Raw genomic sequence first — 19605 nt, forward strand, 5'->3', positions numbered from 1 at the left:
GCCACGTACCATATACACCATACTATGGTGGCCTCTCGAATCAATTTCCAAATGGGGGCTAAAAGAAATAATAAGCCCATGGAAAATAAGGGTTCCAATGAGCCTAAGGATAAGGAAAATGTCCAAAAGTCTCCTAAGGGCAACTCCAACAAAGCTAAAGAGAAGGGAGTTTACAAAGGTAAAAACAAACTCTCTCTTGAAGAGCTTGAGCGTTATCGCAAGAATAACCGGTGTTTCAAGTGCGGCGAACAAGGGCATGCGTACCGCGCTTGTCCCCAAAAGGACAACCGCCAAGATCCTCCTAGAGCTTCCTTGGTTGAAATCCAAGAGGAGGAGACTCACCAAACTCAGCACAAAAGATCTCCTCTATGCCATGCTTGGGGAAAGGTAAGAGAACATGATGCTTTTATTCTCTTTGACCCTGGTTCTACTCACAGTTTTATATCTATAGAGTTGGCCACCAAGCTAGGCATACAAGCTTACAAGATGGAAGATGTCCTACCCGTAGACAGTGCTTTCAAGGAGCAAGAAGCTTCAGTCACTCCCTTAATCGGGAAATTGAGGCTTCATGTTCAAAGCTATGTGGACAAAGAGGACTTCTTTATCTCTCCTCTCAAGCATGAGGATGTAATCCTAGGGGCACCATGGTTTGTTGACCGCCTGGCTGCCAATGTTAAATTCCCTGAAAGGAGAATCTCCTTTAAGTTTAGGGAAAAAGACATGTATATAGATGCTAAGGAAATGGGTAACACTATTCCCATTGTACATACACCACAGCTTTCAACAAGTCAATAAAGAGCTCGATTTTCATGTACATGATTTTTGTTAAAGATTCTCAAAATGAACCTAATGCTTTAGCAAAATAAATAAAAGCAACCAAAAGGAATTAGAGTTATCCAATTTTCTCAAGGGGTTTCAAGATGTTTTTATTGACGACATCCCTTGTGAGCTACCTCCTAAACGAGGTAATGATGACCATGCAATTGAACTTCTTCCAGGAAGTTCACCGCCTAACAAACCTACTTATAGAGTTTCTCAAGCTCAACAAGAGGAGATTATGTGGCAAGTGCATGAGTTAGTTGAGAAGGGCATGGTTAGGCCTAGCTCATCTCCATTTTTCTCACCGGTGCTATTAGTGCAAAAGAAAGACGGCACATATCGTATGTGTGTCGACTATAGAGCACTAAATAGGATCACTATCAAGAATAGGTTTCCCGTTCCATGGGTAGAAGACCTATTTGATAAGCTACAAGGATCGACCTACTTCAGTAGGATTGACCTAAAAAGTGGCTATCATCAAATAAGGATAGTTGATCAAGACATTGTAAAGACCGCATTTCTCACCACATTTGGTCTTTACAAATACATTGTCATGCCTTTTGGCTTGACCAATGCACCAGCCACATTCAACCGCCTGATGGAGAAGCTGTTCAGGCCTCATCGAACCTTCATTGGAGTGTTCTTTGATGATATTATCATCTACTCTAATTCATTAGATGAACACAAGCAGCACCTCTAGGTAATATTTCAAGTTTTAAGAGAGAATAAACTTTATGTTAATCGAAAGAAAAGTGATTTTTTTCTTGCAAGAGATTCATTATTTAGGTCACATTATCTCTCAAGATGGCATCCAAATGGATCCATCAAAGTTAGAGGTAATAAAAGGATGGCCTAAACCAAGGAATCTTCATGAACTAAGAAGCTTTATAGGTATGTGTGCATACTATAGACGCTTCATAGAAAGTTCTCACAAATTGTGGGACCATTACATGACCTAACAAAGAAAAGCGTTAGGTATACATGGTCTGCTAAGGAGAACAATGCTTTCAAAAAGCTTAAAGAAAAGATTATCTCTCAACCTGTGCTTACACTACCGGATCTCTCAAAACCATTTGAGGTCCAATGTGATGCTTGTGGTGATTGCCTTGGAGTTGTTTTGCTTCAAGAAGGGCACGCCATAGGCTATGAGAGTCGAAGGCTTGACCCTTTTGAGCAAGCTCTAGGCATGTATGAAGAGGAACTCCTTGCAGTTCTACATGCCTTAGACTCATGGAAGTACTATTTATTGGGGACTCCTTTCATTCTGCGAACGGATCACCAAAGTCTTAAGTACTTCATGACGCAGACCAAGCTCTCCGACAAACAAATGAGGTAGGCAAATTTCCTTTCGCAATTTCATTTTCATATTGCTCACATTGCTGGCAAGCATAATCAAGTAGCTGATGCACTCTCAAGACGGTCGAGAGTGAATGCGGTTTTCATAGCAACTCACAATGATCTATCTTCAATGATAGATGAGTATGCTATTGATCCCGATTTTAGAGATGTGATTTTAGCCCTTGCATTAGGGAAGAAAGAAGAACCATTTACTTTACAAGATGGTTATCTTCTCTACAGCAATAGACTATGTGTTACTAACTCACTACGTGAGAAAGTAATGTATGAATCTCATGCTCCACCTTATGCAGGGCATAGAGGGATTCAATCTACCTTAAAGGGAATTGAAACATATTTCTATTGGCCTACCATGAAAGTGAACATACAAGAGTATGTTTCTAAATGTGTGTTATGCCAAAAGACAAAATTTGATAGAGGGAAGCAACTTGGATTGCTTCAACCTTTGCCAATCTCTAATTCACCATGGGAGAGAATATCCATGGATTTTATCTTTGGATTGCCTAAGTCTATCCATGGGAATACGGGAATATGGACGATAGTAGACAGGTTCAGTAAACAAGATCATTTTATACCTTTCAAAAAGACTATCAAAGCCCATCAAATGGCAACCCTCTTCATTTCACAAATTTTCAAGTACCATGGCTTGCCAATGTCCATAGTGCCGGATAGAGATCCTAGAATGACCAGTAATTTCTGGAAGGGTCTTTTTGAGAATTTAGGGACAAGGCTAAACTTCTCTTCAGCCTATCATCCACAAACGGATGGCCAAAGTGAAATAGCTAACCTAACAATTCTCGATCTACTAAAAGCCTATGTAACGGAAGTAGATCAAAGATCCCAATGGGAGAAGTAATTACCCTTAGTGGAGTATGCTTACAATAACACTGTACATACTTCCACAGGAAAAGCACCTTTCTAGGTAATTGAGGGAAGATCAAAAAGTCCCTTGCTACTTAAGGTACATGGGAAGATCTTCGCTGCAGATGAGTATAGCCGAGACCTACAAGAATCTTTTCGAAAGATTAAGGATGTTATCTCTATCTCACTGTAAAGGCAAAAGGCTGCTGCTGGCAAGCACAGAAGAGCCCAAGCCTTTAAAGAAAATGATTGGGTCTTATTAAAGTTTCCCAAGGCTCGATTAAGGCACACGACGGGCAAGAATCCTACGGGACACCAAAAGTACTATGCTAAACTAGCAAAAAGGTACTATGGTCCCTTCCAGATTCTTAGGCCAATCAATGAGATGACCTATCAACTCAAGTTTCCCAATCATTGGCTCATACACAATTCTTTCCATGTGATCCTATTAAAGCCTTACAAAGGAGAGCCACCTCAAGAACCAACTATTGAAGACCCACCGGAGATCGAGGACCAAGAACAGGTGCTGCAGCCCGAGTCCATTCTCCAACATGAAGACAAGGTACTAAGAGGTGGTAAGACTATCCGACGATATCTTATTAAGTTTAAGAATTATCCTTTTGAAGATGCTAGATGGATGCAAGGCATACAATTAAAGGATAACCTAAACCTTGTCAATGCTTACAATGCTTCCCAAGAGTAAGCAAATGTAGAAAATGTTAAAAATGACCAAAGTTTTTTTTTTGTCTTATAAGACTCTCTTTTTCTTTATTGTGCACAAAATGAAGTAGTATGCATGCTTAGATCAAGTTTGCGGAGATGACGTCTCCCAAACACCAAGTAGAGCTTGTCACTCTACTATGGAAGACTGATAGGACTAATGTGCAGACATGCTTGCGGCAGCCTCATGCTCTCAAGCGCCAAATGGACTAGTCATCCATTGTGGAATGATGTCGTAGGGTAACATAGGGATCCTCTACCTGCTAAGAAAAGGACTCATGAACATGCTTTATCTTCTCTACATCATAGTCAAGGACGACTATGATTTCAAGAGAGAGGTAATGTCATAATAATCAATATCTAATTCTCCTAAATGATTTTCTCATGTTAAACTGATCATTTAATATGGGGAAGTGCCAGGGGAGAAAAAGCTAGAATATTGGTTAAGCTAGCAGACCGGCCACAATAGAGATCCAAAGGAGGGAAAATAGGGATCCAAAGGGGGGGCCATATGCAAAAGATCCATGTGCAACAATGGGCTAAAAAGACCCTAAGGTTCAGCCCATTAAGACTTCCAAAATGCTAAGGTTCCAAAATTCAAAGGTTGTGTCCAAAGGTCAACCTTAAGGGAATTGGATGCTTTGTGTGTGTACAAAAAAGTCTTTGTAATCCCTACTTGGGAGGGGGCGAGCCTTGCATGTAGGGGATGAGAGAGAAATCCACACACACACACACACACACACACACACACACACACACACACACACACACAAGCTCTCTTTACACAAAGAGAATGAGGGACACATGTCAACTCCCTAGGCCAGAAGCCCACAAGGACTACCCAATTCCTATTGGATGGCCTTGGAGATGGACCAATGAGAATTAGGCTAGAGTAAATCTAGTTTAATTAATTTAAAAACACTTAATAAAAGAACCAATGAGCATTAAGTCCTCTAGAAGACTATTGGACAATGTCCCCAGGGGTCCAATGAGCATTCAGCAGCCCAATGGCTTGCCTGATTCCTATTGGCCAGGAGGCAAAGGGGTCCAATGAGAGTTTAGTTCAATTATTAAATTACCTAAAGCTCTCACAAAAGGTGAAAGGGGGACACATGTCATAAGGCTATCACTTATGCTGCTTAATAGTCATTGGATTGACCTGGGGAGATCCAATGAGGGTAGAGCAAGAGCAAATAGCAAGAGGGCTCGCCCAAGAGAGAGAGAGGGGGCTAATTTTTGCAAGGCATTATCACACACACACTCTCACACAGTCTATGTGAGAAGTAAAGAAGGCTATCTCTTCCCAAGCTTTAATGGAGAGCTCATCACCTACTCCAAGCTTGTGAGATAGAAGCCTACATCGACACACTCTTGGCATGTGGATGCAAATCAAACCAAGAGCCAAGCTTCAATGCATGCTCATCTCCTCTACCATGCTAATTACTAAGCTAAGCTATGCTAATATGAGTGATTATGTGAAGATATGTACATATTTCTCGTAAGATACTCCTTCTTCCTCTCAATCTACTCTCATACCCTGCTAACTCTCACCATCTTCGAAGGTGTGTGAGGTCTTGGGTCTGAGACCGGGGATAATTGATGTTGTGTTTGCTAAGTGTTTTGCTTAGTGCATGAAGCTTTCATCTTCATTGCACTAGCTAGTCTTGAAGGAACACAAAGAATTATATTGTACAATGTCTCTCTTGATGGGAGAAACCATAATACAAAGCCTTTTGGAGGGGGGACCGGCTCCATGCAAATCCGGTCCTCAATTGTTGTCAATAGCTTAATTTCTCTCTCTTTTGAAAGTATTGTTCATGCTATCTAACTAGGTGTTATGCTTTTTGTTGCTCTCTCCACCCAAGCACTCTTGTAATTCTCATTAGAAATCTATTCTAATGAAATGCCCACTATGTTCATGCTAATTTCTGCTACACACAAGTTTTTAGGCCATTAAATGTTACATTGGTATCAGAGCACAAGTTTTCTCTTTTCTTGCTCAAGAAGGGAGGTCCTCAAGCTAACTTTTATTGGATCAAGAAGGGAGGTCCTCAAGCTAACCCATTTATAGCTAGCTTGAGGACCTCCCTTCTTGAGCAAGAAAAGAGAAACCTTGTGCTCTGATACCAATGTAACATTTAATGGCCTAAAAACTTGTGTGTAGCGGAAATTAGCATGAACATAGTGGGCATTTCATTAGAATAGATTCCTAATGAGAATTACAAGAGTGCTTGGGTGGAGAGAGCAACAAAAAGCATAACACCTAGTTAGATAGCATGAACAATACTTTCAAAAGAGAGAGAAATTAAGCTATTGACAACAGTTGAGGACCAGATTTGAATGGAGCCCGGTCCCCCCTCCAAAAGGCTTTGTATTATGGTTTCTCCCATCAAGAGAGACATTGTACAATACAATTTTTTGTGTTCCTTCAAAACTAGCTAGTGAAATGAAGATGAAAGCTTCATGCACTAAGCAAAACACTTAGCAAACACAACATCAATTATCCCCGGTCTCAGACCCAAGACCTCACACACCTTCAAAGATGGTGAGAGCTAGCAGGGTATGAGAGTAGATTGAGAGGAAGAAGGAGTATCTTACGAGAAAGATGTACATCTCCTCACATAATCACTCATATTAGCATAGCTTAGCTTAGTAATTAGCATGGTAGAGGAGATGAGCATGCATTGAAGCTTGGCTCTTGGTTGGATTTGCATCCACATGCCAAGAGTGTGTTGATGTAGGCTTCTATCTCACAAGCTTGGAGTAGGGGATGAGCTCTCCATTAAAGCTTGGGAAGAGATAGTAGTTACTTCTCACATAGACTGTGTGAGAGTGTGTGTGTGATAATGCCTTGCAAAAATCAGCCCCCTCTCTCTCTTGGGCGAGCCCTCTTGCTATTTTCTCTTGCTCTATCCTCATTGGACCTCCCCAGGTCAAGCCAATGACTATTAAGCAACATAAGTGATAGCCTTCTGACATGTGTCCACCTTTCTGCTTTTGTGAGAGCTTTAGGTAATTTAATAATTCAACTAAACTCTCATTGGACCCCTTTGCCTCCTGGCCAATAGGAATCAGGCAAGCCATTGGGCTGTTGAATGCTCATTGGACCCCTTGTGACACTGTCCAATAGTCTTCTAGAGGACTTAATTCTCATTGGTTCTTTTATTAAGTGTTTTTAAATTAATTAAACTAGATTTACTCTAGCCTAATTCTCGTTGGTCCACCTCCAAGGCCATCCAATAGGAATTGGGTAGTCCTTGTGGGCATCTGGCCTAGGGAGCTGACATGTGTCCCTCATTCCCTTTGTGTAAAGGGAGCTTGTGTGTGTGTGTGTGGCTTTCTCTCTCATCCCCTACATGCAAGGCTCGCCCCCTCCCAAGTAGGGATTGAAAAGACTTTTTTGTACACACACAAAGCATCCAATTCCCTTAAGGTTGACCTTTGGACACAACCTTTGAATTTTGGAACCTTAGCATTTTGGAAGTCTTAATGGGCTGAACCTTAGGGTCTTTTTAGCCCATTGTTGCACATGGCTCTTTTGCATATGGCCCCCCCTTTGGATCCCTATTTTCCATCTTTGGATCCCTACTGTGGCCGGTCTACTAGCTTAACCAATATTCTAGCTTTTTCTCCCCTGGCACTTCCCCATATTAAATGATCAGTTTAACATGAGAAAATCATTTAGGAGAATTAGATATTGATTATTATGACATTACCTCTCTCTTGAAATCATAGTCGTCCTCGACTATGATGTAGAGAAGATAAAGCATGTTCATGAGTCCTTTTCTTAGCTGGTAGAGGATCCCTATGCTACCAACTTTGCACATGTCCTTGATGTAGGCAAACCTATTGAGCTAGAGTTATCAAATAGTGGAAAGAGGAAGCCAAAACAACATGCTCTTGTTTGTGATATTAAAAGACCTCATCTCGAGAAGGAACAAAGGTCTGAGGATTCACAACAAAGAAGAAGGAACCTATTAAGTATGAAAGCTAGAGGAGATCATCTGTGTTATACTTGTCTTGACCCTGACCATCAGCCCTTAGATTGTCCATTCAACAATTCAAGCTTCACAGGATTGGTGGACAATTACAAACCCTAATACTCCAACCCCAATCAAAACTTCAAAAATTTTAGACATGGACCGCCTATAGCTCAGCAAAACTTCAATCAACAGAACTTAACCAAAATCAAAGACAACTTGAAAACCAAGGAAACTTTAGACCAAGAAATCCACCTTTTGTCCAAAATGGACCACCCGCCAACAACAACAACACCAATGAAAATAAATTCAACCGTCAACCTCTCCTAGGAGGAGGAGGAGGAAATCAAAGACCTTAGGGAATAGCTCAAGCTAACAGAGCTCAAGATGCTAGAGGTGAAGGGAATCAAGAAAATGCATATGTTCATGTTGCAATCAAACATCAAGGAGTGAATGGACAATTTTTAGTAATTCAAATCCCAATAGAGTATCAAGGTAACCAACCATTTTACCTTATCGATTGATTTTGGGAGTACACATTCTTTCATCTCTCCTAGATGCATTAGAAACCTCATTCTGCCTAAACAACCTGATTTAGACCTTACATTGAAATTAGCTACAGGTAGAAAGGTTAAGTCTTCTACTTCAGTGGTGGGTAACTTGAATTTTGTTTTAGATGGTCACAATACTTCTGCTTACTTTAGAGTCTTACCCATAGGAGTCTATGATGGAATCCTAGGAATGAATTGGCTTAAGACCAATAATGCTCACATACATTGCAAAAATGCTTCACTTTCGTAAATAACCAAAACTCCAGAGTTACAATTATTGGGAAACGGGAGAAACCTAAACTTAAACTAGTGAGCTTTACCAAACGTACAAAGGGTTACAAGAAGAATGAAATGATTTATGGAGTAAAGCTTAACCCCACAGAGAAGAAGCCAGATACACATGAACCCGAATGGCTAACAAAATTTGATAATGTATTTCTCAAAGAACTTTCACAGTTACCGCCTAAACGTGAAGTTGATCATGCAATAGAGATTATTTCAGGAGCTTGACTAGTTGCTCTTAGACCATACAAAATGTTAGTACTTGAGTCTGTGGAACTCAAAGAGAAACTTACTCAACTTCTTGAACAAGGTTTCATTCAACCCAGTATTTCTCGATGGAGTACTCCTGTTCTCTTTAATCAAAAGAATCATGGTACTTTATATCTTTATATCGATTATTGTGGATTGAATTAAGTAACTATCAAGAATAAGTATGCAATATCAAGTATTGATGAGTTACTTGATCGATTGCATGGAGCTTCTATCTTCACAAAAATTGATCTTAAGTTAGGGTATTACCAAATCCGAATCAAGGAGGAGGATATATTAAAGACAAGATTCAACACTTGTTTTGTACCTTATGAATTTACAATCATGCCTTTTGGACTTACAAATACTCTTGCAATTTTTAATCGTCTTATGACCAACGTGTTTAGAGAGCATCTTGACAATTTGTTATTGTCTTCTTTGATGATATCCTTGGTTTACTCAAGAAAGAGATAAGAACATGAACAGCATGTGCGACGAGTGCTTGAACTTCTACGTCAGAATCAACTTTATGCTAAGTGTAGTAAATACAAATTCTTCATTGACAAAGTGGATTATTTTGGATTTATTGTATCCAAGGATGGTGTTTCTACTGATCCAAGTAAAATCAAAGTTGTTGTAGCTTGGCCTACATCAAAATTAGTAAAGGAAGTACGTGGCTTTCTCGTTTAATAGGATGCTATCGTACTTTTATTGAAGGCTATACAAAAATTACATCTCCATTGACTAATAAACTTAAGAAGATTAAAGTGTTTTCTTGGAATGAACGTGCTCAAGCTAGTTTTGGGAAACTCAAAGATACTTTAGTGAAAGCTCCAATATTACAGCTTCCAAACTTCTCAAAGAAATTTATTGTGCTCACTGATGTAAGTAGACAAGCAATCGGTGGCATTCTATCTCAAGAAGGAAGGCCGGGAGCTTATGAATCTTGTAAGTTACGTATACATGAGTTGAGTTATCCTACACATGACTTAGAATTAGTGTGGCCGTTGTTCATGCTCTTAAAGTATGGCAACGTTATCTTCTTGGAAGGAGATTTTAATTACACACATATCATATAAGAGCCTCAAATTGATTTATACTCAGCCTGATCTTAATATGCGGCAACGAAGACGGATAAAGTTATTATGAAAATATGATTTTGAAATTGATTATAATCCTGGAAAGGAAAACCTCGTGGACAATGCTTTAAGTAGAAAGAGTATTGTAGCAGCTATCATAACCTCTACTACCTCTTTAAATGACCATATTTGGGAAGGTATGCCTCAAGACCCATATTACACAAAGATTCAATATTTAAGAAACTTGAATAATTGCATAAAGAAGCAAGAAAGGAAAATCAAAGGCTTCCATGTTGAAGACAATGATCTTCACTTCAACAGTCGTCTTTGTATCCCAAATCAAGGTGGGATCAAACTCCAAATACTACAGGAAGCTCACGATATACCTATTGCAGGACATCCAGGCTACATTAAGACTTACACTACTATAAGGAAGAGTTTCTTTTGGCCAAGATTAAAGCCTGATTTGTTAAAATATGTTACAATATATTTAACATATCAATGTTTTATAGCTAAACAAGTTTGATATCCTGATAAGCTTCAATCTATTGATGCACAACAAATGAAATAGAAATGCATATCTATGGATTTCATTACAAAACTTTCTACATTCTTGGGATATGACTCTATTTTTGTGGTTGTTGATATGCTTACAAAAATGACCCATTTGTTTCCAGTCAAGACAACGTTTGCGGCAAAGATATAGCTCAAGTCTTCATGAAAGGTGTCTTCATGTATCATGGTTTACCTCGTCGTATTATCTATGATCCTGATGCAAATACCTCAATTTTTTGGAAAGCCTTATTCTCAGCTACAGGAACCCAATTAGTCTTTAGTACTGTTTATCACCCTCAAAGTAATGGACAGATAGAAAGAACCAATTAGATCATTGAAGACTATAGTATGCATAAGCAAGGTAAATGGACCAGATCTTTGTATTTGGTTGAATTTACATATAATTATTCATTCCAACGCTCAATTGGGATGTCTCCTTTTCATGTTTTGTATGGACAAGAGTGTCTTACTCCATTAAAATGGACCGACCCTCTCATAAGGGTTCAAGCATTCAAAGAAATATCGGATGAAATGCAACTATAAATGGATCTTATACAACAAGATATTAAGACTGCTCAAGACAGACATAAAAGGTATGCTAACCCTAAAAGATCTACCCAACTCTTTGAAGAAGGAGATATTATATTTTTTAAGAGTAAATCCCAAACGTAGCTCTTTATCAATGGGTAAATGTAAGAATCTCAGTGCTAGATATTGTGGACCTTTTGTAATCACAGAGAGGATTAATGATCAAGCTTACAGACTCTTGTTACCACCACACATGAAGGTACATGATGTTTTTCACGTTAGCTTGCTCAAGAGGTATGTACCTGATCAAAATCACATTCTTGATGATTCTCTAATATCTAGCTCTACAGGTGGAACTTTTGAAGTGTATCCTAAAGCAATTCTTCACAGTAGAAGTAAGCCACTTCGTAACCAGACCATCTTTGAACACCTTGTCAAATGGTCAATGTATTCCGAAGAAGATGCTACTTGGAAACGTGACAATGTAATGAGACTAAATTATTCAGGCGTTATGTCGAGGTCAGGACACCTCGAATTGTTTAAGTGTGGGAGAAAGTAAGATCCCCAAAATTTGGGTCTCTTTTAAAAATAAGAAAAAATAGATTCGAATGCGTGTTTCATAAAATTTTGGTTTAGAATGCTTATTTGGCATTGTTGTAAGGTTCTAAAGTGAAAATCAAGTTCGTTTCCATGTTCCAGTAGGTCAGACGGACGTTTGGTTCAGTTTTAGAAAATTCCACTTTTTTTAGCTTTTTCATACTTTTTATGCTTTTGGTGCTTTTTACAAAAAGCAGGACTGAATCCTTAATCTTCGAGTCTCAGAGAGGCTATGGTTCAATTTTGTAAAAATTTGCTTTTCGAGCGCTTTTCATGCTATTTTTAGTTTTTCATGATTTTTAGTGCTTTTTAGTGAAAAGCAGATCTGCTTTCTTATTCCAGTGGACAAGGAGAACCCGTGGCTCAATTTTAGAAAATTTTGCTTTTTTTTTCTTTTTACGCTATTTTTAGTTTTTCATGCTTTTTGGCATTTTTGAAAAGCAACATGCTCTTTAAGATGACCTAAACATAAAAATATTATTTTTGATCTCCGTCGGATTTAAAAATGACCACCCGGAGAAAAAACGACATTTCTACTGGAATTGTTTTTATAAAAAGCAATACCATGAATATGCTAGGGCAGTACGAGAATATCATAATTATGTCGGGACATCATGGTGCAACATAGTTTAGTCTCAATCGCATTAGTTGCTAGGATATTATCCAATTAGTCAGTTTTATTATAGACTGTCAAAATCCAAGCCATGTTTTTAGCAAAGTGACCAAAAGCTCTGCAGCTATATCTGGTCGAGGAGGTAGCACTAGCAGCTAGCTTGGGGCACAGTCCAACCTCAACCTGTGTCTATAAATTCACCTACAGTGCTCAGTTTTCAATGCCGACAGTGGCGTATACTATCACACGGCGATACGTACCTACGTACCTATTATACGAAGGGGTGCAAGCTCTTCTCACCATCTCCATAAGCTCTTTTCTCTCGTTTGTAGGAAGAAGAAGAAGAATAACACTCTATCTCTATTTGCTCACTATCTCCTCTCTCTTTTCACGGTGTACGCGCTCTCCGACAGCTTTCGTGGTGGTAAAAACCTCTACATAGCTCTCATCACTGCTCTCTTGCGGCAAAGCAAGAAGCCTTTTGACAGTCCCTAAGCGATCTTAAAGCACAGTGAGAAGCTCTAAACTCCATAGCCATAATCTTTCTCTCTCTCTCTCTCTCTCTCTCTCTCTCTCTCTCTCTCTCTCTCTCTCTCTCTCTCTCTCTCTCTCTCTCTCTCTCTCTCTCTCTCGTTCTCGTTCTCGTTTTTTCTGAGTAGTTATCCTCTCAATGGTTGCTTTTTTATATATGAGTGCATGTATGGACTTGCCGAGTGCGTATGAAGTTGCTCCATGCTTTCATCATGTTTAGCACAATAATTTATGCACACAATGTATTTATGGTCACGTGTGTACATAAAAAACGTTTTTCATTTCACGTCACATAAGCGGTAGGAACACTGTTTTGGTCATAACTCACAAACCGTTATGAATTAGTCCAAACCCTTTAAATCAGAGATACAACACATCATTTAGAACATTTTCTCTCTTGCATGTTACGTGAAAATCATGCACGAGCTAAGAGTTATGATCAAAAAACAACTTGTGTCCATTACACAGTCAAATTTTTGGATCCCATGCTCCTTGAAGAACCACTATATAGATTCATCGAATTAGCAAACCCACTTATCCAACTAAAAATATTGATTAAACTTGATAATAAATGTATTAAGGTCTCCGATATCACTTCGTGAATGCGAGTTATTAACTATTTCATAATCGGGTTTACCCACGAGTGAAGGGGTGCTTCCAAGGGGGAGTACCATATGACATCGTGAGTTGACTGGTCAATTTATATATGATTTATGGTTTGTTTTTATGATTTGTTTTCAAGTGTTAGATGTCCATAAACTTATAAGAGGGTATATGGTTAGTCAACCCGAACCGTACTGACAGTTATGAATAAAGTGGCTTTCTTTTTGTGTTATCGTTTGTTGCATGAGTATCATATGGGCAAAGTGATTTGATAAGGTGTTAGTTTATATTATGGAGCTGAGCTTGATGCATTGGCATGAGGTCAAACACTTTCATTTTTGTGTTATGCATGCACCCAAAAATAGCAAAAAGTTGTTTTCCACATATGTATGAAGTTATGGTTTATGGTCGACCTAAGTGTCGGAGTTGTTTTCCACACATATGTGTGAAGTTATGATTTATGGTTGACCTAAGTGTCGGAGTTGTTTTGCATCGTGTTTATGTTGATGTAATGATATCATATGATGTATGGAACCTCTCGGATAAATGTGGATGCCTCATGTGCATGTGTATGATTATTTTCCACCTTTATATGTCAAAACTAGGTCTATGTGCTAGGAGGGTGAAGTGCATATATGGTGCATCACTTATGCATGATTGGATATTGTGAAAAGTAGATTTTGATATCATTTTTAATTGTTGGTCTCACTTTTTTTATGCATAAAGGATTCAAGTCTTAAGGGCCATGTATGTGGGCTCAGTTTGATTGCAATGGATATGTCAAACTCCAAGTGTAGAATGTGGTTTATGGTCAAGGGCTGAGATCCCTCCTGGATTATGGTTGTGATTCTGATGTAGGAAGCAGGTGTGGCTCTTGGATCTTTTTTGTATATGATTATGCTTTCAAAATTTTTGTAGCCATGTTATGTGCTAAAGTGGTTTCAACACGTATGGTTGTGCATCAGCGTGGGTTGGGTGGAGTGCTCACCCATGTGATGTGATTGGGTTATGGTTTATGGTATTGGATTGGATCATAAAGTGATTTTGATGGTTTATGGTGACGTGTAAGGGTAGAGACCCTCTACATTCGAACTGCTTGGAATAGATTGTTTGTGCATATGGAAGGTGCTATTGTGATTGGACTCATGTGTTATGTTTCTCATAGTAGCATCGCTATAAGACTAGGATCACCTATATCGCTTAGCCTTAGATAAAAGGGTCGTTGACCTTTAGCTTTGCTGGATCGAGGGTGTTGCCTAAGTCTTCTTTTTTGTTAGGCTCATATATATGGTTAGTGTGTCGGGGATTGAACGACCTACACGGCTAACGCGTTGGGGATCTTTCCTTGGCTTTGCCTAAACACCTGATGTTGGGCATCGAAGAGGCGTGGCACCTAAGCTGGTATTTTGTGCATAGACCCCAGGGGAGGGGTATCTCTCAAATCCAAGGTCTTTTCAAAGATAGATCTAAGATCTAGTTACTATTAAATCAAAATAAAGGAATCAGATATCTCAAGGACAACTTTTAACACCCGATATGGACATTTTAAATTTATAGCAATGTTATTTTGTCTATTAATGCTCCGGCTACATTCAATAGACAGATGCAAGATTTCTTCAGGCTCTACCTAGATGAGGATTCTTGGTAACCACGGGCTGATATAGAACTTTTAAAAAAGATTATGTGGTGATTGCTTCGCCCTTGACCACTGACATTCTAAAGAACTGGGTGAAGATAAATTGGAAACCACTACACGAAGAAACATTTGACAAACTTAAGTAATATGTGACTACAACATAGTGCCTAAAGCTACCAAATTTCAACCCGACCTTTGATGTTGTCTCGTTGATGCTAGTGGAATAGCAATTGAAGTATTAGTTCAAGAATACAGACAATAGTTTTGTCTAGTGATTGGGATTAATTGTGTGTACAAATCCTCTTGGTTCATAGCAAAATAACTACACATGTATCAAAAGAAAAGTTATAGTCTACAAGGGGTAGTATGATGGGATCCGGTGAAAGAAGTATTTCATTGAGCCTTTCTGGGCCAAAGAGAAACATTATACGTTGTTGGAAGTGTATCTTATGGCTAATCATACGTTAATTTATAATATATCACACAAAGTAGAAGCGATAAAAATTCACATCATGTGGATTATTCATCTATGATATTTCTAGTATGTGGAAAATGTAGATGTAAGAGAAGCAAAGAGAAGAGAATGTTCCCTCCAAATTCTATTCTTGCACATAGGCAATAAGAATACTACGAAGAGAGATGTACCTGTAGCAAAGAGAACCTAGAGTTCCTAAAGAGAATGAGCTTCTAAGAGTGAGAGAGATTTGTGAAAGTGTAAAGATATGGCTACTCACCTGTGCATTAGCATGCTCTCCAAGAAGGTGTATCATAGCTTTGGCAAAGTGTTGTATCTTGAATGCCTTCAGTAATTAGGACACAAGAGAGATGGAGATAGGGATAGAGATAGAAGTAGACGTAGAGATAGAGATAGAGGTGAGGGTGGGTGTAGAATTAGAAGTGGATAATAGCTAGGTTAGGGAATGGATTTGGAAATAGAGATAGCGGTAATGATTGAGATAGAGATGAAAAGAAAAACATCAAGAAACCAACAAAATCACAAATCAAAACACACCATGTTTGATAAACCCTTCGATATTTATTCACCAATTTGATGGAGAGAGGAGAGAGAAGACTTCCAACCTTGAATGATGCACCAAATCCATGTCTTTCTTTGATTAGAGTTGATCTTACAAGGATTGCTTACAAGATTGGCTAGTCCTCGGGGAGTCCACTATGTAAAAATTTCATATAGCACGTGCGAACAAGAGGTATTTAAATAATCCCTTATCTGTATATTTTCAAGTATTGTATGTATTCCTTATGTATGCATTTTTGTTGAAAAACCTAGTCCTTATGTATGAAAATCTTCACTTTCTCAATTAAAAAACCCTTTATGTCAGTACATTTTTTTGTAAGTGTACCTAATTATAGATCCCTTATTTTTTTTGAACATGCTATCTTACATATTTCCTAGTGGACACCCCGGGGGCTAGTCTTCCTCAAGGAGCAAGTGTAAGCTTAGGCTTATATTTATGGCTAAGTACAATTAGACATTAATTCTCTCACTCTCTAATGAATGATTTTCAAGGAAGAAGAGGTCCTTTTTTATAGATGAATGGAACCCCCCAAGGGTTATACAAGAAAGAGAGGAGTCAGTGTGAACAAGAGCTAGCAAAGTTTGAAATGGACTATCCCTGCATGATGTGAGCAAATTGGGGTCCACCATTTTGAGCATGTCTCCTTAATCGTCACTCTAAATAAAAAATAAAAATAGTGATAGAAGATTCAGCTCCTGAGCTAAACCCCTATTTTATATACTTTTTTCCATTTGGATGGGAACCATGTGTAAAAAAATCATCAAAATAGAGTATCTTTCTGGCAGCAAAAGTCTTCTTGTGGTCCCCTTGTCCTAAAATTTTGTTTGATTACAATGGACACCTCATGAAACATGAAAGCGTGGCATTGCTCCTTGATAAATTTTTGTAAGCATCCTTGCAATAATTCATTAAAATAGGTGCATCTTTGAGAATTTTGCAAGCTAGTGTCCCACTAGAATTTGATACCTTCCTAGTAGCTATAAAAAATAAATATAAGAAAAATATGAAAGATACATAGAATATATATATATATATATATATATATATATATATATATATATATATATATATATATATATATATATATATATATATATATATATATATTGAAAATTACACTAGCTATAGGACCTAGCTAGAGTGTGAAGTGATAAAGGGATAGTAGAAAGAAAGAACCAATGCTTTTTCCCCCAAGTTAAAGAGGCATAGCTATTGACACCTTTACACATCATACTTTCTAATGGTAAAGTAAAAGTAGATTATCTTTGAGATAAATACTAGGATGAAATAGGAAGCTTAATATTATATTTATACATGCTTCTGTACATTATGATATATATACTTATGCATCTAAAAATTCACAAAATAAATCTCCTAGCATTCATTCCCACTATGTACATGCCACAGCATGGCATCCACCCCCCTCTAAACCTGCACATCCTCTGGTATGTGCCACATTTGAATTTTTGCAGGTTCAATCCTCTTGTAGATATTCCATGCTTTCATCTTCATTAATAGATTCCAATGCTTCACCTTCACATGTGTTTTTCTCTTCTTCTTCCTCAACACCTTCTGGCTCATTGTCTTCTCTTCTCTTAAACACTTTGATCCTTTTTCCTGCAATGGGAACCTTTACTTCTGTGCCATCTAGTTTAGACAAGCTATAAGTAGCATTTTTATGCACATGTTTTACAACAAACGGTCCAAACCATCTTTTTGAGACGGTATGCATAATTGTGTGTTGGTTATCAAGACTACTATCACACACAAAAACCCAGTCACCTTTGTCAATTGCTTTGCTCCTGAGCCGATGTCGCTAATCAACATAGTCCTTTTTAATCTTGCATTTGTTAGTCGCTCTTTTGCATCCTCAATGTCTCCAGGTCTTCTGGCTAATCCCCTCTTGCCAAGGTAGTACATTCCATGTGGGAATTGTATCTTCATTTGGAATCACTGGCTTTTGACCATACATCAGCTCTGTAGTCATATAGCCAGTTACTAAGCTATGTATTGTACGATCCGTCCATAAAAATCATATGGCAACAATTTTGGCCACTCACAAACTCTTCCTTCGCAATCCTTGGCCAAAGCTTTGATGATAGGAAGATGTCCTCCTTCACTCTTTCCATAGCCTTCAGGGTTGTAAGCTGTATGCATACAGCTTCTATGTTTTTTGCTCTTAATGTTCACCCTTCAACCTATTTAGTTAGGTCCTCTCATGCAAGAACTAAGTATTCTCATCTGCCAAAGTCCTAAAGGCATTGTGACTAAATCCACAACCCATTTATAGTGCATGGCTAGTGGATATGTAGGGTGCAACCCATCAGGATGTCGTACATTTGAATACATTTGACAAGTTACACATGACTCTACAAACTAAGATATAGCTTTATACATACCCTTCCACCATTATTTTTCTTTCAACTTGGAGAAGGTTGTCCACACACCCCTGTGTCCACCCCATAGACTCTCATGAAACTCTTGCATGAGCTTTACTTGAGTCTCTTTATTACATATAATCCGGCTTGCATTTCAACTTGTAAACCCACTTCATACCAATGGCCTTTTTTCCAAGAGGCAAATCACATAAAGTCTATGTGTCATTTTTTATAAGTGCATCATATTTTGACTGCATGGCAGCCATCCAATTTTTTGAATTGTGTGCTTCATCAAAAGATAGAGGTAAAGATAGAGGTTCTCAACATCATGTAAGCTAGACACAGTCAAAGCATAACTTCTTATGCATAAGATGCATGGTGAGAACCTGAATGAGTACAACTAGACAAAGGTGCATCCAATTTACTCTCACGCAAAATATGCACCAGTCATTTAGGCATACCTCTAGCCTACTCATTCTCAACCCTTTCCTCATCATGTACATTTGCATCAGTAATAGGCTGACATGTAACATTTTTGGAAACCCCATGGGCTGTACATTTGGCTTATTGGAATTTGCATTGAGCTTCCACCACTAAAAAGAGGCAACAAAGTGTCATAAATGTCCTGTGAGCTTATGTTATTGTCTCTAGTACATGACAACAAGGGCTGAACAGAATCTTCCATAAACACAACATCCCGTGAAACCAAGATACTCTTGTTTGTGTCTGATACAACCTATAACCTTTGCTTTTAGCACTATAACCAAAAAAAATACATTTGACAGCCTTATCATCAAATCTCGTGCGTTGTGTTTGTGGCACCAAAGCATATTCCAAACAACCAAAACATGCATGTGCTCAATAGAAGGCTTTCTATCATGCCATGCTTCATATGGAGTCATAGACTACAAAGCTTTTGTATGACACTTGTTTAGTACATAAGTGGCACACATGATGGCCTCAAGCCAAAACGAATGCAGCAAAGCTTGAGTCTTGACCATACATCATGCCATTTTCATAAGTGACCTATTTTTCCTGTCAGCAACGCCATTTTGATGAGGCATATAAGGCATTGTACATTGGTGTTTTATCCCACGACTAGCCAAAAATGCATTAAACTCATGAGACATATACTCCCCCCTCGATCGAAATGGAGGGTGCCCACAGTACATTTCGTGACATTTTCAGTCATAGCCAAAAATTGTTTGAAGCACATAAATACTTTGGACT

Source organism: Adiantum capillus-veneris, chromosome 8 (genome assembly GCF_014529385.1).
Source record: "Adiantum capillus-veneris isolate H3 chromosome 8, ASM1452938v2, whole genome shotgun sequence".
NCBI classification, from domain to species: Eukaryota; Viridiplantae; Streptophyta; class Polypodiopsida; order Polypodiales; family Pteridaceae; genus Adiantum; species Adiantum capillus-veneris.